Source organism: Pristiophorus japonicus, unplaced genomic scaffold (genome assembly GCF_044704955.1).
Source record: "Pristiophorus japonicus isolate sPriJap1 unplaced genomic scaffold, sPriJap1.hap1 HAP1_SCAFFOLD_527, whole genome shotgun sequence".
Lineage (NCBI taxonomy): Eukaryota > Metazoa > Chordata > Chondrichthyes > Pristiophoridae > Pristiophorus > Pristiophorus japonicus.
The window spans coordinates 342546-366643 of record NW_027254434.1 but is presented as its reverse complement, the minus strand read 5'-3'; the positions used below and the strand labels follow the sequence as shown (position 1 = coordinate 366643).

The window sequence follows — 24098 nt, the reverse complement described above, 5'->3', positions numbered from 1 at the left end:
TTATGCTGAAGGTAGTGAACTTATCAGTATCAGGAGGGTCTGTATAATTGCCTATGTGTGTAACACTAGCTTATGTCGGTATAACACAAATGTATAATGCAATAAACTGAATCTGTAACCTCTGTAATACTTAAACAGTAAAATCAGCAGTTGTTGATCAGAAGTCCCTGAGGAAGAGATAAGGAAGCCAGTTTAGGGGCCTATTATACTGCAGCAAAGGGCAAGTGATGGACCAACACCACAGAAGGTGGTGCAGAATTTACCAATATCTGGCAAAGATTCCAGGTACCTTTCCCCTACAGAGGAGAAGAATCCCTTTCTGGACTTTTAAAATGAGTTTAAAGGGGCAGACGCAGCCTGCGGGGGATAAAAGGGGACGCATTCATGGAGACCCCCCTCCCCAGTGTTTGGACTCAGAGGAAAGGGAATTCAAAATGGACCTAAATTACAGAAGCTTGAGATCCGCATAACATCTATGGGAAGGAGCATATCAATTTTAAGATTCTACAACATTTTGGCTGTGAAAAAGAGTTACCGAATACAGGAGGTGGGGCCAACCTCTGAACAAATTTGTGTATTAAGGACCCCAGGCTATTCACCCTCTCAGAGATAATCGAATTACCCAATCAAGCACAATGGAAATCATGGTCAGAAACTGGACAATCCTAAAACAATGCAAACCCAGTGATAGCACATTCTCACACCCTAATCGAGTTACTGCAGACAAAGGAGACATTGGAAAATCAATGGACAGAACAGTTCAAACAGAGCCCAAGAGATTTGATGGGAAATAATTGAGCCTTTTTTGGGGGGGATATATCTATCCCCAGTTTTACAAGGAAAGACTCGAACAGAACACAGACGCGAACAGAACATAGACAGACACAAGCAGTCGGAGTGAAGAAATGAAGTCGTGAAGGAACCTACAAGAAATGGTCAAGTACCGACTGAGCACAAGGCCCACGAAATGGAAGATTGTCAGCAACCAAATTGACAAACCCGGGCCACCACAACCAGCGAAACGACCAACCGAAACCAACTCAGCAAAAACCGAAGAATCGACATTTATTTCCACTCTACAATCTGAACGGCCAACGGGTGAGAAATTACCAAACGGGACTAACTAAAACTATTCCTAACCAAAGAAAGTGGGTACTTACCTCATACATTCAAAACGCAACTTAGCGCATCAACGGACACACCCCAACCGAAGACTACGCAGTCCGAAGTCCTCTCCTCCGACCGGGGTACGGCTCGCCTAGAAGGCCAAGTGCAGTGAACCCCGAAACCGTGATTCACCGGCAACTGTCTAAAGGGATTGGTGAGCATGGCCCCTGAACCCACAGAGCTATAACTTAGTTAGTTAGGGGAATTGGGAGGAGGGAGGCTGGGATAACTTGTGTAAATGTATCTGCATTCTCCTCTTTACCCCATTTAGAGTTTAAGCTGTATTCTTTTCCCCACAGGCTATAACTTGACATTTTATTCAATGTGTTGTACCCCTCAGTGTGTATTGGTCTGTGTGTGTTGTTAAAGGTGTGCCTTTAACTTCTTTTTAAACACAATAAAACCATACCTGCTTCCGACCTTGAAACCGATTGTCTGTCCAAGTCTGTCACAATCGCTTCATAATTCCAGTGTCTAGAACCAAGGGTGTGGGAGCGATTCGGAACCGCTCATATAAGGTCAGAAGGGAAAGCTGATCCCCTAAAAACCACCCCTTACAGTGGGCACTTATATATACCACTCAGGGACAGTTTGATAAGAGTCGACACATCAATGTAACTTCACTGATAGAATTAGACCCAGCGAGGATGTTGTAGGAGGGTGCTCCTCTCCAAAACCTGTATAAATTGTACTTGAAACCTCTTGTACGTCCGAGGTTTTAGGCTAAACCTTCCCGTGCATTGCTCGTAATAAAACCGGTAAACCTGAGGTTTTGTTTGTTTACTTCCGTGGTGGTTATACAGTGGGAGCTGGGCGAGGTATGGATTAACTATATCAGTTAGTCCACCCCGAGGGAGAGAAGCCCCTTTTACCCCAACACCCCTAATACTGAAAATATCTAAACTCCACCCCAACCGGAGTCATGTGATCTCCTGGGAGAGGCAAAAACCAGATAAAAACCCAGGCAATTTCGGGAGAAAAAATATGGGAAAATTCCTCTCCGACCCATCCAGGCGATCGACACTAGTCCAGGAGATCTCCCTGGCCGTATTCTATTCCCTGCAGTACTTACCATTATATCTGCTCCGTCCAACAAAAGGTCAGCCAATCTAATCCCAATTACCAGCTCGAGGTCCGTAACCCTGCAGGTTACTACACTTTAAGTGCCCATCCAACCATCTCTTAAAAGTGGTGAGGGTTTCTGCATCCACCACTCTTCCAGGCAGCGAATTCCAGATCCCCGCAACCCTCTGTGTAAAGAAGCCCCACTCAAATCCCCTCTAAACCTTCCACCAACCATCTTAAAACTATACCCCCTCGTAATAGACCCCTCCACCAATGGAAATAGACCCTTACTATCCACTATGTCCAGGCCCCTCAATATTTTGTACACCTCGATGAGGTCTCCTCTCAATCTCCTCTGTTCCAATTAGGACAAACCCAGCCTATCCAATTTGTCAATCAAGTCCTTCCAATAACACACTGACCAGAAGAGCACGCAGTACTCCAGCTGTGAACGAACCAAAGTATTATACAATTTAAGCATAACCTCCCTGCTCTTATATTCTATGCCTCAGCCAATAAAGGCAAGCATTCCGTCGGCCTTCTTAACCACCTTCTCCACCTGGCCTGCTACTTTCAGGGGTCTGTGGACAAGCATTCCAAGGTTCCGTTGTTCATCTACACTATTAAGTGACCTACCGCTTAATGTGTATATCCTTTCCTTATTATCCCTCCCAAAGTGCATCACCTCACACTTCTCTGAATTAAATTCAATTTGCCACTGCTCTGCCCACCTGACCTGTAGATTGCTTCCTCCTGCAGGCCATGACTTTCCTCGTCATTATCACCCATAGACATGCTGACTTACCCCACACCGGGTCTGAAAGTGTACAATGTCCTATTATACCGTTCACATCCCGAGCCTGCTGAAATGACAAGTGAACACATCCATGACCACTGGCCTTGTAGCCCATTCCTCCTGAATGTCACAGCATTACCTGAAGAGCCTGATGTCTGTGGCCCAAATGCCTGGAGGACACTGTGCCCCAAGACCACCATCTCTCATTCAGATCCTGCGACAAAGGAGAACTGTGGCAACATTACTGGCCGAGTGATAGACATCAAGAATGTTCAACTGGAGAGACATCTTCATCAGTTGAGCCTTCTGGATGACTATCTCTCAGTCTCAGTGTGGATGGTGACAGGTATGTCCACTAGTAGATAGTTCCTCTGATGGTCAAACAGAGAAATAGAGAAACATAGAAATTTACAGCACAGAAGGAGGCCATTTCGGCCCATTGTGTCCTCACCGGCCGACAAAGAGCCACACGGCCCTCGGTCAGCAGCCCTGAAGGTTACATATAAACCTATGAACAATGATGGAAAGGCAAAGAGCACCCAGCCCAACCAGTCCGCCTCACACAACTGTGACACCCCTGTAAGGGATAAATTGTAAAAGTTGCAAATAGATGGTCAGAATTATGCTGAAGGTAGTGAACTTATCAGTATCAGGAGGGTCTGTATAATTGCCTATGTGTGTAACAGTAGCTTATGTAGATATAGCACAAATGTATAATGCAATAAACTGAATCCGTAACCTCTGCAATATTTAAACAGTAAAATCAGCAGTTGTTGATCAGAGTCCCTGAGGAAGAGATTAGGAAGCCAGTTTAGGGGCCTATTATACTGCGGCAAAGGGCAAGTGATAGAACAACACCACAGAAGGTGGTGCAGAATTTACCAATATCTCGCAAAGATTCCAGGTACCTTTCCCCTGCAGAGGAGAAGAATCCCTTTCTGGGCTTTTAAAATGAGTTTAAAGGGGCAGACGAAGCCTGAGGGGGATAAAAGGGGACGCATTCATGGAGACCCCCCCCCCCCCCAGTGTTTGGACTCATAGGAAAGGGAATTCAAAATGGACCTAAATTACAGAAACTTGAGATCCCCATAACATCTATGGGAAGGAGCATATCAATTTTAAGATTCTACAACATTTTGGCTGCGAAAAAGAGTTACCGAATACAGGAGGCGGGGCCAACCTCTGAACAAATTTGTGTATTAAGGACCCCAGGCTATTATCCCTCTCAGAGATAATCGAATTACCCAATCAAGCACAATGGAAATCATGGTCAGAAACTGGACAATCCTAAAACAATGCAAACCCAGTGAGAGCACATTCTCACACCCTAATCGAGTTACTGCTGACAAAGGAGACATTGGAAAATCAATGGACAGAACAGTTTAAACAGAGCCCAAGATATTTGATGGGAGATAACAGAGCCTTTTTTGGGGGGGATATATCTATCCCCAGTTTTACAAGGAAAGACTCGAACAGAACACAGACTCGAACAGAACATAGACAGACACAAGCAGTCAGAGTGAAGAAATGAAGTCGTGAAGGAACCTACAAGAAATTGTCAAGTACCGACTGAGCACGAGGCCCACGAAATGGAAGGTTGTCAGCAAACAAATTGACAAACCCGGGCCACCACAACCAGCGAAACGACCAACCAAAACCAACTCAGCAAAAACCGAAGAATCGACATTTATTTCCACTCTACAATCTGAACGGCCAACGGGTGAGAAATTACCAAAAGGGACTAACTAAAACTATTCCTAACCAAAGAAAGTGGGTACTTACCCCATACATCCAAAACACAATTTAGCGCATCAACGGACGCACCCCAACCGAAGACTACGCAGTCCGAAGTCCTCTCCTCCGACCGGGGTACGGCTCGCCGAGAAGGCCAAGTGCAGTGAACCCCGAAACCGTGATTTACCGGCAACTGTCTAAAGGGATTGGTGAGCATGGCCCCTGAACCCACAGAGCTATAACTTAGTTAGTTAGGGGAATTGGGAGGAGGGAGGCTGGGATAACTTGTGTAAATGTATCTGCATTCTCCTCTTTACCCCATTTAGAGTTTAAGCTGTATTCCTTTCCTCACAGGCTGTAATTTGACATTTTATTCAATGTGTTGTACCCCTCAGTGTGTATTGGTCTGTGTGTGTGTTATTAAAGGTCTGCCTTTTACTTCTTTTTAAACACAATAAAGCCATACCTGCTTCCTACCTTGAAACTGATTGTCTGTCCAAGTCTGTCACAGTCGCTTCATAATTCCAGTGTCTAGAACTAAGGGTGTGGGAGCGATTCGGAACCGCTCATATAAGGTCAGAAGGGAAAGCTGACCCCCTGAAAACCAGCCCTTACAGTGGGCACTTGTATATACCACTCAGGGACAGTTTGATAAGAGTCGACACATCAATGTAACTTCACTGATAGAATTAGACCCAGCGAGGATTTTGTAGGAGGGTGCTCCTCTTCAAAACCTGTATAAATTGTCCTTGAAACCTCTTGTACTTCCGAGGTTTTAGGGTGAACCTTTCCATGCATTGCTCGTAATAAAACTGGTAAACCTGAGGATTTGTTTGTTTACTTCCGTGGTGGTTATACAGTGGGAGCTGGGCGAGGTGTGGATTAACTATATCAGTTAGTCCACCCCGAGGGAGAGAGGCCCCTTTTACCCCAACACCCCTTATACTGAAACATTCTACACTCCACCCCAACCGGAGTCATGTGATCTCCTGGGAGAGGCAAAAACCAGATAAAAACCCAGGCCAATTTTGGGAGAAAAAATTTGGGAAAATTCCTCTCCGACCCATCCAGGCGATCGACACTAGTCCAGGAGATCACCCTGGCCGTATTCTATTCCCTGCAGTACTTACCATTATATGTCAAAATTAGGAGTGGAGTGGAAAAAAATGGCAAGTATGGCCACTGATAGAAGGCCAAATCTGACAGATAAACATGTTGCGTTACTGACAAGAATTGAAGACCAAGTCATAGAAACGAATCCAGAACAGAAAATTATTTTTCTACTTTGCATTATTCATCAAGCGGTCCTCTATAAAGGAGTTTTAAAACTAAGCAATATCGTAGACACAGTTATGAAAGTGGTCAACTACATTTGAGCATGAGGATTAAGCCACAGGCAATTTGTAATTCTGCTTGAGAAACCTGAATCCGAGCTCAATGATGTTCTGTATCAAACCAACGTAAGCTGGCTTCGTTTGGGTAAAACTTTGAAAAGAGTGTGGTAAGTTAGAACCGGGATTGGTTTGTTTTTGAAAATGAAAAAACAAGATTTGCATCTTCCACAGTTGAACGAAGCAGATTGTCTCTCTAGTTTTGCATTCGCTGTTGATATCATGGGCCACATAAATGAACTGAATTTAAGACTGCAAGGGAAGGAGCTTTTTGCTCATGATTTGCATTGCAGTGTCAAGTCCTTTTGCCCCGTCAGATAGAAAGCAAACAGATCAGCTTTTCCAACTTTGCAACAGATTACTGTTTGGGATGAAAAGCTGAAAAAGTACACGTCGTCACTGCTCTACTTGCATGCTGAATTTTCCAGCCGATTCCAGGATTTTAGAATGGTAGAAAATGACCTGTATTGCCGCCATTCACATTTGATGTTGACAACATTTCATACGGCTTCCAACTCGAGCTTATCGACCTGCAATGTGATGCATAGTCTTACGATAAGGGGTAGGCCATTTAGGAGTGAGATGAGGAGAAACTTCTTCACTCAGAGAGTTGTGAACCTGTGGAATTCCCTGCTGCATAGAGTTGTTGATGCCAGTTCATTGGATATATTCAAGAGGGAGTTAGATGTGGCCCTTACGGCTAAAGAGATCAAGGGGTATGGAGAGAAAGCAGGACAGGGGTACTGAGGGAATGATCAGCCATGATCTTATTGAATGGCGGTGCAGGCTCGAAGGGCCGAATGGCCTACTCCTGCACCTATTTTCTATGTTTCTATGTTTCTATCTGCTCCGTCCAACAAAAGGTCATCCAGTCTAATCCCAATTACCAGCTCTCGGTCTGTAATCCTGCAGGTTACTGCACTTTAAGTGCCCATCCAACCATCTCTTAAATGTGGTGAGGCTTTCTGCATCCACCACTCTTCCAGGCAGCGAGTTCCAGATCCCCACAACCCTCTGCGTAAAGAAGCCCCCCTCAAATCCCCTCTAAACCTTCCACCAACCACCGTAAAACTATGCCCCCTTGTAATAGACCCCTCCACTAATGGAAATAGACTCTTACTATCCACTGTGTCAGGCCATCAATACTTTGTACAGCTCGATGAGGTCCCCTCTCAACCTCCTCTGTTCCAATGAGAACAAACATAGAAACATAGAAAATAGGTGCAGGAGTAGTCCATTCGGCCCTTCGAGCATGCACCACCATTCAATAAGATCATGGCTGATCATGCAACTTCAGTACCCCATTCCAGCTGACTCTAAATACCCCTTTATCCCTTCAGCCGTAAGGGCCACATCTAACTCCCTCTTGAATAGATCCAATGACCTGGCATCAAAGCTCTCTGCGGCAGGGAATTCCACAGGTTAACAACTCTCTGAGTGAAGAAGTTTCTCCCCATCTCAGTCCTAAATGGCTTACCCCTTATCCTTAGACGATGTCCCCTGGTTCTGGACTTCCCCAACATCGGGAACATTCTTCCTGCATCTAACGTGTCCAATCCCGTCAGAACTTTACATGTTTCTATGAGATCCCATAGAAATATAGTAACATAGAAAATAGGTGCAGGAGTAGGCCATTCGGTCCTTCATAGAAACATAGAAAATAGGTGCAGGAGCAGTCCATTCAGCCCTTCTAGCCTGCACCGCCATTCAACGAGTTCATGGCTGAACATGAAACTTCAGTACCCCCCTCCTGCTTTCTCGCCATACTTCTTGATCCCCCGAGTAGTAAGGACTTCATCTAACTCCCTTTTGAATATATTTAGTGAATTGGCCTCAACTACTTTCTGTGGCAGAGAATTCCACAGGTTAATTGGAGATATTCAAGAGGGAGTTAGATTCAATAAGATCATGGCTGATGATTCTTCTAAATTCTAGTGAATATAAGCCTAGTTGATCCAGTCTTTCTTCATATGTCAGTCCTGCCATCCTAGAATCAGTCTGGTGAACCTTCGCTGCACTCCCTCAATAGCAAGAATGTCCTTCCTCAGATTAGGAGACCAAAACTGAACACAATATTCCAGGTGAGGCCTCACCAAGGCATTGTACAACTGTAGTAAGACCTCCCTGCTCCTATACTCAAATCCGCTCGCGATGAAGGCCAACATACCATTTGCCTTCTTCACCGCCTGCTGTACCTGCATGCCAACTTTCAATGACTGATGTACCATGACACCCAGGTCTCGTTGCACCTCCCCTTTTCCTAATCTGCTGCCATTCAGATAATATTCTGCCTTCATGTTTTCGCCACCAAAGTGGATAACCTCACATTTATCCACATTATACTGCATTTGCCATGTATTTGCCCACTCACCTAACCTGTCCAAGTCACCCTGCAGCCTCTTAGCATCCTCCTCACAGCTCACACTGCCACCCAACTTAGTGTCATCTGCAAACTTGGAGATATTACACTCAATTCCTTCATCTAAATCATTAATGTATATTGTAAATAGCTGGGGTCCCAGCTCTGAACCCTGCGGCACTCCACTAGTCACTGCCTGCCATTCTGAAAAGGACCAATTTATTCCTACTCTTTGCATCATGTCTGCCAAACAGTTCTCTATCCATGACAATACATTACCTCCAACACCATGTGCCTTAATTTTGCACACCAATCTCTTGTGTGGGACCTTGTCAAAAGCCTTTTGAAAGTCCAAATACACCACATCCACTGGTCTCCCTTGTACATACCAACAGTTACATCATCAAAAAATTTGAGAAGATTTGTCAAGCAAGTTTTCCCTTTCATAATTACATGCTGACTTGGACCGATCCTGCCACTGCTTTCCAAATGCGTTGCTATTACATCTTTAATAATTGATTCCAACATTTTCCCCACTACTGATGTCAGGCTAACCGGTCTATAATTCCCTGTTTTCTCGCTCCCTCTTTTTTTAAAAAGCAGGGATACATTAGCTACCCTCCAGTCCATGGGAACTGATTCAGAGTCTATAGAATGTTGGAAAATGACCACCAATGCATCCACTATTTCTAAGGCTATTTCCTTAAGTACGCAGCCTATCCAATCTGTCCTCATAACTAAGATTCTCCATTCCAGGCAGCATCCTAGTAAATTCCCTTTGTAACCTCTCTAGTGCAATCACATCCTTCCTATAATAGGCGACCAGGACTGGACGCAGTACTCCAGCTGTGACTGAACCAAAGTATTATACAATTTAAGCATAACCTGCCTGCTCTTATATTCTATGCCTCGCCCAATAAAGGCAAGCATTCCGTATGCCTTCTTAACCACCTTATCCACCTGGCCTGCTACTTTCAGGGATCTGTGGACAAGCACTCCAAAGTCCCTTTGTTCATCTACACTATTAAGTGGCCTACCGCTTAATGTGTATATCCTTTACTTTTTAGCCCTCCCAAAGTGCATCACCTCACACTTCTCTGAATTAAATTCCATTTGCCACTGCTCTGCCCACCTGACCCGTAGATTGATATCTTCCTGCAGGCCATGACTTTCCTCGTCATTATCACCCATAAACATGCTGACTTACCCCACACCGGGTCTGAAAGTGTACAATGTCCTATTATACCGTTCACACCCCGAGCCTGCTGAAATGACAAGTGAACACATCCATGACCATTGGCCTTGAAGCCCATTCCTCCTGAATGTCACAGCATTACCTGAAGAGCCTGATGGCTGTGGCCCAAATGCCTGGAGGACACTGTGCCCCAAGACCACCATCTCTCATTCAGATACTGCGACAAAGGAGAACTGTGGTAACATTACTGGCCGAGTGATAGACATCAAGAATGTTCAACTGGAGACATATCTTCATCAGTTGAGCCTTCTGGATGACTATCTCTCAGTCTCAGTGTGGATGGTGACCAGTATGCCCACTAGTAGATAGTTCCTCTGATGGTCAAACATAGAAACATAGAAACATAGAAATTTACAGCACAGATGTAGGCCATTTCGGCCCATCGTGTCCACGCCGGCCGACAAAGAGCCACACGGCTCTCGGTCAGCAGCTCTGAAGGTTATATATAAACCTATGAATAATGTCAGAAAGGCAAAGAGCACCCAGCCCAACCAGTCCGCCTCACACAACTGTGACACCCCTGAAAGGGATAAATTGTAAAAGTTGCTAAAAGGTGGTCAGAATTATGATGAAGGTCGTGAACTTATCAGTATCAGGAGGGTCTGTATAATTGCCTATGTGTGTAACACTCGCTTATGTCGGGATAGCACAAATGTACAATGCAATAAACTGAATCCGTAACCTCTGCAATACTTAAACAGTAAAATCAGCAGTTGTTGATCAGAGTCCCTGAGGAAGAGATAAGGAAGCCAGTTTAGGCGCCTATTATACTGCGGCAAAGGGCAAGTGATGGACCAACACCACAGAAGGTGGGCAATTGTATATACCACTCAGGGACAGTTTGATAAGAGTCGACACATCAATGTAACTTCGCTGATAGAATTAGACCCAGCGAGGATTTTGTTGGAGGGTGCTCCTCTCCAAAAGCTGTATAAATTGTACTTGAAACCTCTTGTACTTCCGAGGTTTTAGGGTGAACCTTCCCGTGCATTGCTGGTAATAAAACTGGTAAACCTGAGGTTTTGTTTGTTAACTTCCGTGGTGGTTATACAGTGGGAGCTGGGCGAGGTGTGGATTAACTATATCAGTTAGTCCACCCCGAGGGAGAGAAGCCCCTTTTACCCCAACACCCCTTATACTGAAACATTCTACACTCCAACCCAACCGGAGCCATGTGATCTCCTGGGAGAGGCAAAAAAGCAGCTAAAAACCCAGGCCAATTTCGGGAGAGAAAATCTGGTAAAATTCGTCTCCGGCCCATCCAGGCGATCGACACTAGTCCAGGAGATCGCCCTGGCCGTATTCTATTGCCTGCAGTACTTACCATTATATCTGCACCGTCCAACAAAAGGTCATCCAGTCTAATCCCAATGACCAGTTCTAGGTCTGTAACCCTGCAGGTTACTGCACTTTAAGTGCCCATCCAACCATCTCTTAAAAGTGGTGAGGGTTTCTGCATCCACCACTCTTCCAGGCAGCGAGTTCCTCTGTGTAAAGAAGCCCCCCCCTCAAATCCCCTCTAAACCTTCCACCAGCCACCTTAAAGCTATACCCCATCGAAATAGACCCCTTCACCAATGGAAATATACCCTTACTATCCACTATGTCCAGGCACCTCAATATTTTGTACACCTCGATGTGGTCTCCTCTCAATCTCCTCTGTTCAAATGAGAACAAACCCAGCCTATCCAATCTGTCCTCATAACTAATATTCTACATTCCAGGCAACATTCTAGTAAATCTCCTCTGCACCCTCTCTTGTGCAATCACGTCCTTCCTATAATACGGCGACCAGAACTGCACGCAGTACTCCAGCTGTGGCCGAACCAAAGTATTATACAATTTAAGCATAACCTGCCTGCTCTTATATTCTATACCTCGGCCAATAAAGGCAAGCATTCCGTATGCCTTCTTAACCACCTTATCCACCTGGCCTGCTACTTTCAGGGATCTGTGGACAAGCACTCCAAGATTCCTTTGTTCATCTACACTATTAAGTGGCCGACCGCTTAATGTGTATACACTTTCCTTATTATCCCTCCCAAAGTGCATCACCTCACACTTCTCTGAAATAAATTCCATTTGCCACTGCTCTGCCCACCTGACCAGTAGATTGATATCCTCCTGCAGCCCAAGACTTTCCTCGTCATTATCACCCATAGACATGCTGACTTACCCCACACCGGGTCTGAAAGTGTACAGTGTCCTATTATACCGTTCACACCCCGAGCCTGCTGAAATGACAAGTGAACACATCCATGACCACTGGCCTTGTAGACCATTCCTCCTGAATGTCACAGCATTACCTGAAGAGCCTGATGGCTGTGGCCCAAATGCCTGGAGGACACTGTGCCCCAAGACCACCATCTCTCGTTCAGATCCTGCGACAAAGGAGAACTGTGGCAACATTACTGGCCGAGTGATAGACATCAAGAATGTTCAACTGGAGACATATCTTCATCAGTTGAGCCTTCTGGATGACTATCTCTCAGTCTCAGTGTGGATGGTGACCAGTATGTCCACTAGTAGATAGTTCCTCTGATGGACAAACATGGAAACATAGAAACAGAGTAATTTACAGTGCAGAGGGAGGCCATTTCGTGTCTGCCCCGGCCGACAAAGAGCCACACGGCCCTCGGTCAGCAGCCCTGAAGGTTACAGATAAACCTATGAACAATGACGGAAAGGCAAAGAGCACCCAGCCCAACCAGTCCGCCTCACACAACTGTGACACCCCTGTAAGGGATAAATTGTAAAAGTTGCTAATAGGTGGTCAGAATTATGCTATAGGTAGTGAACTTGGAACATAAACATAAGAACATAAGAATTAGGAACAGGAGTAGGCCATCTAGCCCCTCGAGCCTGCTCCGTCATTCAACAAGATCATGGCTGATCTGGACGTGGACTCAGCTCCACTTACCCGCCCGCTCCCCATAACCCTTAATTCCCTTATTGGTTAAAAATCTATCTATCTGTGACTTGAATACATTCAATGAGCTAGCCTCAACTGCTTCCTTGGGCAGAGAATTCCACAGATTCACAACCCTCTGGGAGAAGAAATTCCTTCTCAACTCAGCTTTAAATTGGCTCCCCCGTATTTTGAGGCTGTGCCCCCTAGTTCTATTCTCCCCGACCAGTGGAAACAACCTCTCTGCCTCTATCTTGTCGATCCCTTTCATGATTTTAAATGTTTCTATAAGATCACCCCTCATCCTTTTGAACTCCAACGAGTAAAGACCCAGTCCACTCAATCTATCATCATAAGGTAACCCCCTCATCTCCGGAATCAGCCGAGTGAATCGTCTCTGTACCCCCTCCAAAGCTAGTATATTCTTCCTTAAGAAAGGTGAACATAACTGCGCGCAGTACTCCAGGTGCGGCCTCACCAATACCCTGTACAGTTTCAGCAGGATCTCCCTGCTTTTGTACTCCATCCCTCTCGCAATGAAGGCCAACATTCCATTCACCTTCCTGATCACCTGCTGCACCTGCAAACTAACTTTTTGGGATTCATGCACAATGATCCCCAGGTCCCTCTGTACCGCAGCATGTTGTAATTTCTCCCCATTCAAATAATATTCCCTTTTACTGTTTTTTTTTCCAAGGTGGATGACCTCACACTTTCCGACATTGTATTCCATCTGCCAAACCTTAGCCCATTCGCTTAACCTATCCAAATCACTTTGCAGCCTCTCTGTGTCCTCTACACAAACCGCTTTCCCACTAATCTTTGTGTCATCTGCAAATTTTGTGACACGACACTCTGTCCCCTCTTCCAGGTCATCTGTGTATATTGTAAACAGTTGTGGTCCCAGCACCAATCCCTGTGGCACACCACTAACCACCAATTTCCAACCCGAAAAGGACCCATTTATCCAGACTCTCTGCTTTCTGTAAGCCAGCCAATTCTCTATCCATGCTACCTTTATCTTCTGCAGTAACCTTCTGTGTGGCACCTTATCGAATGCCTTTTGGAAATCTAAATACACCACATCCATCGGTACACCTCTATCCACCATGCTCGTTATATCCTCAAAGAATTCCAGTAAATTAGTTGAACATGATTTCCCCTTCATGAATCCATGTTGCGTCTGCTTGATTGCACTATTCCTATCTAGATGTCCCGCTATTTCTTCCTTAATGATAGCTTCAAGCATTTTCCCCACTGCAGATGTTAAACTGACCGGCCTGTAGTTACCTGCCTTTTGTCTGCCCCCTTTTTTAAACAGTATCAGTATCAGGAGGGTCTGTATAATTGCCTATGTATGTAACACCAGCTTATATCGGGATAGCACAAATGTATAATGCAATAAACTGAATCCGTAACCTCTGTCATACCTAAACAGTAAAATCAGCAGTTGTTGATCAGAAGTCCCTGAGGAAGAGATAAGGAAGCCAGTTTAGGGGCCTATTATACTGCGGCAAAGGGCAAGTGATGGACCAACACCACAGAAGGTGGGTAATTGTATATACCACTCAGAGACAGTTTGATAAGAGTCGACACATCAATGTAACTTCGCTGATAGAATTAGACCCAGCGAGGATTTTGTCGGAGGGTGATCCTCTCCAAAACCTGTATAAATTGTACTTGAAACCTCTTGTACTTCCGAGGTTTTAGGCTGAACCTTCCCGTGCATTGCTGGTAATAAAACCGGTAAACCTGAGGTTTTGTTTGTTTACTTCCGTGGTGGTTATACAGTGGGAGCTGGACGAGGTGTGGATTAACTATATCAGTTAGTCCACCCCGAGGGAGAGAGGCCCCTTTTACCCCAACACCCCTAATACTGAAACATTCTAAACTCCACCCCAACCGGAGTCATGTGATCTCCTGGGAGAGGCAAAAATCAGATAAAAACCCAGGCCAATTTAGGGAGAAAAATTCTGGGAAAATTCCTCTCCGACCCTTCCAGGCAATTGACACGAGTCAAGGAGATCACCCTGGCCGTATTCTATTCCCTGCAGTACTTACCATTATATCTGCTCCGTCCAACAAAAGGTCATCCAGTCTAATCCCAATGACCAGCTCTGGATCTGTAACCCTGCAGGTTACTGCACTTTAAGTGCCCATCCAACCTTCTCTTAAAAGTGGTGAGGGTTTCTGCATCCACCACTCTTCCAGGCAGCGAGTTCCAGATCCCCACAACCCTCTGCGTAAAGAAGCCCCCCTTAAATCCCCTCTAAACCTTCCACCAACCACCTTAAAACTATGCCCCCTCATAATAGACCCCTCCACCAATGGAAATAGACCCTTACTATCCACTATGTCCAGGTCCTGCAATATATTGTACACCTCGATGAGGTCTCCTCTCAACCTCCTCTGTTCCAATGAGAACAAACCCAGCCTATCCAATCAGTCCTCATAACTAAGATTCTCTATTCCAGGCAGCATCCCAGTAAATCTCCTCTGCACCCTCTCGAGTGCAATCACATCCTTCCTATAATACGGCAACCAGAACTGCACGCAGTACTCCAGCTGTGGCCTAACCAAAGTATTATACAATTTAAGCATAACCTCCCTGCTCTTATATTCTATGCCTCAGCCAATAAAGGCAAGCATTCCGTATGCCTTCTGAACCACCTTATCCACCTGGCCTGCTACTTTCAGGGATTTGTGGACAAGCACTCCAAGGTCCCATTGTTCATCTGCACGATTAATTGGCCCACCGCTTAATGTGTATACCCTTTCCTTATTAGCCCTCCCAAAGTGCATCACCTCACACTTAACATAGAAACATAGAAACATAGAAACATAGAAAACAGGTGCAGGAGCAGGCCATTCAGCCCTTCTAGCCTGCACCGCCATTCAATGAGTTCATGGCTGAACATGCAACTTCAGTACCCATTCCTGCTTTCTCGCCATACCCCTTGATCCCCCGAGTAGTAAGGACTTCATCTAACTCCCTTTTGAATATATTTAGTGAATTGGCCTCAACTACTTTCTGTGGTAGAGAATTCCACAAGTTCACCACTCTCTGGGTGAAGAAGTTTCTTCTCATCTCGGTCCTAAATGACTTACCCCTTATCCTCAGACTGTGACCCCTGGTTCTGGACTTCCCCAACATTGGGAACATTCTTCCTGCATCTAACCTGTCTAAACCCGTCAGAATTTTAAACGTTTCTATGAGGTCCCCTCTCATACTTCTTAACTCCAGTGAATACAAGCCCAGTTGATCCAGTCTTTCTTGATAGGTCAGTCCCGCCATCCCGGGAATCAGTCTGGTGAATCTTCGCTGCACTCCCTCAATAGCAAGAATGTCCTTCCTCAAGTTAGGAGACCAAAACTGTACACAATACTCCAGGTGTGGCCTCACCAAGGCCCTGTCCAACTGCAGCAACACCTCCCAGCCCCTGTATTCAAATCCGCTCGCTATGAAGGCCAACATGCCATTTGCTTTCTTAACCGCCTGCTGTACCTGCATGCTAACCTTCAATGACTGATGTACCATGACACCCAGTTCTTGTTGCACCTTCCCTTTTCCTAATCTGTCACCATTCAGATAATAGTCTGTCTCTCTGTTTTTACCACCAAAGTGGATAACCTCACATTTATCCACATTATACTTCATCTGCCATGCATTTGCCCACTCACCTTACCTATCCAAGTCACTCTGCAGCCTCATAGCATCCTCCTCGCAGCTCACACTGCCACCCAACTTAGTGTCATCCGCAAATTTGGAGATACTGCATTTGATCCCCTCGTCTAAATCATTAATGTACAATGTAAACAGCTGGGGCCCCAGCACAGAACCTTGCGGCACCCCACTAGTCACTGCCTGCCATTCTGAAAAGTCCCCGTTTACTCCTACTCTTTGCTTCCTGTTTGACAACCAGTTCTCAATCCACGTCAGCACACTACCCCCAATCCCATGTGCTTTAACTTTGCACATTAATCTCTTGTGTGGGACCTTGTCGAAAGCCTTCTGAAAGTCCAAATATACCACATTAACTGGTTCTCCCTTGTCCACTCTACTTGAAACATCCTCAAAAAATTCCAGAATTTTTGTCAAGCATGATTTCCCTTGCACAAATCCATGCGGACTTGGACCTATCATGTCACCATTTTCCAGATGCACTGCTGTGACATCCTCAATAATTGATTCCATCATTTTACTCACTACTGAGGTCAGGCTGACCTTTCTATAATTCCCTGTTTTCTCTCTCCCTCCTTTTTTCAAAAGTGGGGTTACATTGGCTACCCTCCACTCCATAGGAACTGATCCAGAGTCAATGGAATGTTGGAAAATGACTGTCAATGCAGCCGCTATTTCCAAGGCTACCTCCTTAAGTACTCTGGGATGCAGTCCATCAGGCCCTGGGGATTTATCGGCCTTCAATCCCATCAATTTCCCCAAACACAATTTCCCGACTAATAAAGATTTCCCTCAGTTCCTCCTCCTTACTAGACCCTCTGACCCCTTTTATATCCGGAAGGTTGTTTGTATCCTCCTTAGTGAATACCGAACCAAAGTACTTGTTCAATTGGTCTGCCATTTCTTTGTTCCCCGTTATGACTTCCCCTGATTCTGACTGCAGGGGACGTACGTTTGTCTTTACGAACCTTTTTCTCTTTACATACCTATAGAAACTTTTGCAATCCGCCTTAATGTTCCCTGCAAGCTTCTTCTCATACTCCATTTTCCCTGCCCTAATCAAACCCTTTGTCCTCCTCTGCTGAGTTCTAAATTTCTCCCAGTCACCAGGTTCGCTGCTATTTCTGGCCAATTTGTATGCCACTTCCTTGGCTTTAATACTATCCCTGATTTCCCTAGATAGCCACGGTTGAGCCACCTTCCCTTTTTTATTTTTACGCCAGACAGGAATGTACAATTGTTGTAATTCATCCATGCGGTCTCTAAATGTCTGCCATTGCCCATCCGCAGTCAACCCCTTCAGCATCATTCGCCAATCTATCCTAGCCAATTCACGCCTCATACCTTCAAAGTTACCCTTCTTTAAGTTCTGGACCATGGTCTCTGAATTTACTGTTTCATTCTCCATCCTCATGCAGAATTCCACCATATTATGGTCACTCTTCCCCAAGGGGCCTCGCACAATGAGATTGCTAACTAATCCTCTCTCATTACACAACACCCAGTCTAAGATGGCCTCCCCCCTAGTTGGTTCCTCAACATATTGTTCTAGAAAACCATCCCTTATGCACTCCAGGAAATCCTCCTCCACCGTATTGCTTCCAGTTTGGCTAGCCCAATCTATGTGCATATTAAAGTCACCCATTATAACTGCTACACCTTTATTGCCACTGCTCTCCCCACCTGACCAGTAGATTGAGATCCTCCTACAGCCCATGACTTTCCTCGTCATTATCACCCATAGACATACTGACTTACCCCACACCGGGTCTGAAAGTGTACAATATCCTATTATACCGTTCACACCCCGAGCCTGCTGAAATGACAAGTGAACACATCCATGACCACTGGCCTTGAAACCCATTCCTCCTGAATGTCACAGCATTATCTGAAGAGCCTAATGGCTGTGGCCCAAATGCTTGGAGGACACTGTGCCCCAAGACCACCATCTCTCGTTCAGATCCTGCGACAAAGGAGAACTGTGGTAACATTACTGGCCGAGTGATAGACATCAAGAATGTTCAACTGGAGACATATCTTCATCAGTTGACCTTCTGGATGACTATCTCTCAGTCTCAGTGTGGATGGTGACCAGTATGCCCACTAGTAGATAGTTCCTCTGATGGTCAAACATAGAAACATAGAAACAGAGAAATTTACAGCGCAGAAGGAGGCCATTTCGGCCCATCGTGTCTGCGCCGGCCAACAAAGAGCCACACGGCCCTCGGTCAGCAGCCCTGAAGGTTACATATAAACCTATGAACAATGTCAGAAAGGCAAAGAGCACCCAGCCCAACCAGTCCGCCTCACACAACTGTGACACCCCTGTAAGAGATAAATTGTAAAAGTTGCAAATAGATGGTCAGAATTATGCTGAAGGTAGTGAACTTATCAGTATCAGGAGGGTCTGTATAATTGCCTATGTATGTAACACTAGCTTATGTCGGTATAGCACAAATGTATAACGCAATAAACTGAATCCGTAACCTCTGCAATACTTAATAAGTAAAATAAGCAGTTGTTGATCAGAAGTCCCTGAGGAAGAGATTAGGAAGCCAGTTTAGGGGCCTATTATACTGCAGCAAAGGGCAAGTGATGGACCAACACCACAGAAGGTGGTGCAGAATTTACCAATATCTTGCAAAGATTCCAGGTACCTTTCCCCTACAGAGGAGAAGAATCCCTTTCTGGGCTTTTAAAATGAGTTTAAAGGGGCAGACGAAGCCTGCGGGGGATAAAAGGGGACGCATTCATGGAGACCCCCCCCCCCCCCAGTGTTTGGACTCAGAGGAAAGGGATTTCAAAATGGACCTAAATTACAGAAGCTTGAGATCCCCATAACATCTATGGGAAGGAGCAGATCAATTTTAAGATTCTACAACATTTTGGCTGTGAAAAAGAGTTACCGAATACAGGAGTTGGGGCCAACCTCTGAAGCAAATTTGTGTATTAAGGACCCCAGGCTATTCACCCTCTCAGAGATAATCAAATTACCCAATCAAGCACAATGGAAATCATGGTCAGAAACTGGACAATCCTAAAACAATGCAAACCCAGTGATAGCACATTCTCACACCCTAATCGAGTTACTGCTGACAAAGGAGACATTGGAAAATCAATGGACAGAACAGTTTAAACAGAGCCCAAGAGATTTGATGGGAGATAACGGAGCCTTTTTTGGGGGGATATATCTATCCCCAGCTTTACAAGGAAAGACTCGAACAGAACACAGATGCGAACAGAACACAGACAGACACAAGCAGTCGGAGTGAAGAACTGAAGTCGTGAAGGAACCTTCAAGAAATCGTCAAGGACCGACTGAGCACGAGGCCCACGAAATGGAAGGTTGTTAGCAACCAAATTGACAAACCCGGGCCACCACAACCAGCGAAACGACCAACCAAAACCAACTTAGCAAAAACCGAAGAATCGACATTTATTTCCACTCTACAATCTGAACGGCCAACGGGTGAGAAATTACCAAAAGGGACTAACTAAAACTATTCCTAACCAAAGAAAGTGGGTACTTACCTCATACATCCAAAACGCAACTTAGCGCATCAACGGACACACCCCAACCGAAGACTACGCAGTCCGAAGTCCTCTCCTCCGACCGGGGAACGGCTCGCCTAGAAGGCCAAGTGCAGTGAACCCCGAAACCGTGAGTCACCGGCAACTGTCTAAAGGGATTGGTGAGCATAGCCCCTGAACCCCCAGAGCTATAACTTAGTTAGTTAGGGGAATTGGGAGGAGGGAGGCTGGGATAACTTGTGTAAATGTATCTGCATTCTCCTTTTTACCCCATTTAGAGTTTAAGCTGTATTCTTTTCCCCACAGGCTATAATTTGACATTTTATTCAATGTGTTGTACCCCTCAGTGTGTATTGGTCTGTGTGTGTTGGTAAAGGTGTGCCTTTAACTTCTTTTTAAACACAATAAAACCATACCTGCTTCCGACCTTGAAACCGATTGTCTGTCCAAGTCTGTCACAGTCGCTTCATAATTCCAGTGTCTAGAACCAAGGGTGTGGGAGCGATTCAGAACCGCTCAAATAAAGTCAGAAGGGAAAGCTGATCCCCTAAAAACCACCCCTTACAGTGGGCACTTGTATATACCACTCAGAGACAGTTTGATAAGAGTCGACACATCAATGTAACTTCGCTGATAGAATTAGACCCAGCGAGGATTTTGTAGGAGGGTGCTCCTCTCCAAAACCTGTATAAATTGTACTTGAAACCTCTTGTACGTCCGAGGTTTTAGGCTAAACCTTCCCGTGCATTGCTGGTAATAAAACCGGTAATCCTGAGGATTTGTTCGTTAACTTCCGTGGTGGTTATACAGTGGGAGCTGGGCGAGGTGTGGATTAACTATATCAGTTAGTCCACCCCGAGGGAGAGAGGCCCCTTTTACCCCAACACCCCTAATACTGAAAATATCTAAACTCCACCCCAACCGGAGTCATGTGATCTCCTGGGAGAGGCAAAAACCAGATACAAACCCAGGCAATTTCGTGAGAAAAAATCTGGGAAAATTCCTCTCCGACCCATCCAGGCGATCGACACAAGTCCAGGAGATCTCCCTGGCCGTATTCTATTCCCTGCAGTACTTACCATTATATCTGCTCCGTCCAACAAAAGGTCATCCAGTCTAATCCCAATTACCAGCACTAGGTCCGTAACCCTGCAGGTTACTGCACTTTAAGTGACCATCCAACCATCTCTTAAAAGTGGTGAGGGTTTCTGCATCCACCACTCTTCCAGGCAGCGAGTTCCAGATCCCCGCAACCCTCTGTGTAAAGAAGCCCCACTCAAATCCCCTCTAAACCTTCCACCAACCATCTTAAAACTATACCCCCTCGTAATATCCCCATCTACCAATGGAAATAGACCCTTACTATCCACTATGTCCAGGCCCCTCAATATTTTGTACACCTCGATGAGGTCTCCTCTCAATCTCCTCTGTTCCAATGAGGACAAACCCAGCCTATCCAATCTGTCCTCATTGCTAAGATTCTCCATTCCAGGCAACATCCCAGTAAATCTCCTCTGCACCCTCTCTAGTGCAATCACATCCTTCCTATAATACAGCGACCAGAACTGCACGCAGTACTCCAGCTGTGAACGAACCAAAGTATTATACAATTTAAGCATAACCTCCCTGCTCTTATATTCTATGCCTCAGCCAATAAAGGCAAGCATTCCGTAGGCCTTCTTAACCACCTTATCCACCTGGCCTGCTACTTTCAGGGATCTGTGGACAAGCACTCAAAGATCCCTTCATTCATCTACACTATTAAGTGACCTACCGCTTAATGTGTATACCCTTTCCTTATTATCCCTCCCAAAGTGCATCACCTCATACTTCTCTGAATTAAATTCCATTTGCCACTGCTCTGCCAACCAGACCAGTAGATTGCTATCCTCCTGCAGGCCATGACTTTCCTCGTCATTATCACCCATAGACATGCTGACTTACCCCACACCGGGTCTGAAAGTGTACAATGTCCTATTATACCGTTCACACCCCGAGCCTGCTGAAATGACAAGTGAACACATCCATGACCACTGGCCTTGTAGCCCATTCCTCCTGAATGTCACAGCATTACCTGAAGAGCCTGATGTCTGTGGCCCAAATGCCTGGAGGACACTGTCCCCCAAGACCACCATCTCTCATTCAGATACTGCGACAAAGGAGAACTGTGGTAACATTACTGGCCGAGTGATAGACATCAAGAATGCTCAACTGGAGACATATCTTCATCAGTTGAGACTTCTGGATGACTATCTCGCAGTCTCAGTGTGGATGGTGACCGGTATGTCCACTAGTAGATAGTTCCTCTGATGGTCAAACAGAGAAACAGAGAAACATAGAAATTTACAGCACAGAAGGAGGCCATTTCGGCCCATCGTGTCCACGCCGGCCGACAAAGAGCCACGCGGCCCTCGGTCAGCAGCCCTGAAGGTTACATATAAACCTATGAACAATGACAGAAAGGCAAAGAGCACCCATCCCAACCAGTCCGCCTCACACAACTGTGACACCCCTGTAAGGGATAAATTGTAAAAGTTGCAAATAGATGGTCAGAATTATGCTGAAGGTAGTGAACTTATCAGTATCAGGAGGGTCTGTATAATTGCCTATGTGTGTAACACTAGCTTATGTAGGTATAGCACAAATGTATAATGCAATAAACTGAATCCGTAATCTCTGCAATACTTAAACAGTAAAATCAGCAGTTGTTGATCAGAGTCCCTGAGGAAGAGATAAGGAAGCCAGTTTAGGGGCCTATTATACTGCGGCAAAGGGCAAGTGATGGACCAACACCACAGAAGGTGGTGCAGAATTTACCAATATCTCGCAAAGATTCCAGGTACCTTTCCCCTACAGAGGAGAAGAATCCCTTTCTGGGCTTTTAAAATGAGTTTAAAGGGACAGACGAAGCCTGCGGGGGATAAAAGGGGACGCATTCATGGAGACCCCCCCCCCCCCAGTGTTTGGACTCATAGGAAAGGGAATTCAAAATGGACCGAAATTACAGAAGCTTGAGATCCCCATAACATCTATGGGAAGGAGCATATCAATTTTAAGATTCTACAACATTTTGGCTGCGAAAAAGAGTTACCGAATACAGGAGGTGGGGCCAACCTCTGAACAAATTTGTGTATTAAGGACCCCAGGCTATTAACCCTCTCAGAGATAATCGAATTACCCAATCAAGCACAATGGAAATCATGGTCAGAAACTGGACAATCCTAAAACAATGCAAACCCAGTGAGAGCACATTCTCACACCCTAATCGAGTTACTGCAGACAAAGGAGACATTGGAAAATCAATGGACAGAACAGTTCAAACAGAGCCCAAGAGATTTTATGGGGGATAACGGAGCCTTTTATTGGGGGATATATCTATCCCCCAGTTTTACAAGGAAAGACTCGAACAGAACACAGACGCGAACAGAACATAGACAGACACAAGCAGTCGGAGTGAAGAACTGAAGTCGTGAAGGAACCTACAAGAAATCGTCAAGGACCGACTGAGCACGAGGCCCACGAAATGGAAGGTTGTTAGCAACCAAATTGACAAACCCGGGCCACCACAACCAGCGAAACGACCAACCAAAACCAACTTAGCAAAAACCGAAGAATCGACATTTATTTCCACTCTACAATCTGAACGGCCAACGGGTGAGAAATTACCAAAAGGGACTAACTAAAACTATTCCTAACCAAAGAAAGTGGGTACTTACCCCATACATCCAAAACGCAACTTAGCGCATCAACGGACACACCCCAACCGAAGAATACGCAGTCCGAAGTCCTCTCCTCCGACCGGGGTACGGCTCGCCTAGAAGGCCAAGTGCAGTGAACCCCGAAACCGTGATTCACCGGCAACTGTCTAAAGGGATTGGTGAGCATGGCCCCTGAACCCACAGAGCTATAACTTCGTTAGTTAGGGGAATTGGGAGGGGGGAGGCTGGGATAACTTGTGTAAATGTATCTGCATTCTCCTCTTTACGCCATTTAGAGTTTAAGCTGTATTCTTTTCCCCACAGGCTGTAATTTGACAATTTATTCAATGTGTTGTACCCCTCAGTGTGTATTGGTCTGTGTGTGTTATTAAAGGTGTGCCTTTTACTTCTTTTTAAACACAATAAAGCCATACCTGCTTCCTACCTTGAAAGCGATTGTCTGTCCAAGTCTGTCACAGTCCCTTCATAATTCCAGTGTCTAGAAACAAGGG

At 45.4% G+C, this 24098-nt stretch overlaps 1 pseudogene; it reads left to right on the top strand.

Moving 5' to 3' along the window:
- Nucleotides 1-5937: 5937 nt before the first annotated feature.
- LOC139254053 (general transcription factor II-I repeat domain-containing protein 2B-like) lies at nucleotides 5938-6635 on the top strand (annotated as a pseudogene).
- Nucleotides 6636-24098: the final 17463 nt, after the last annotated feature.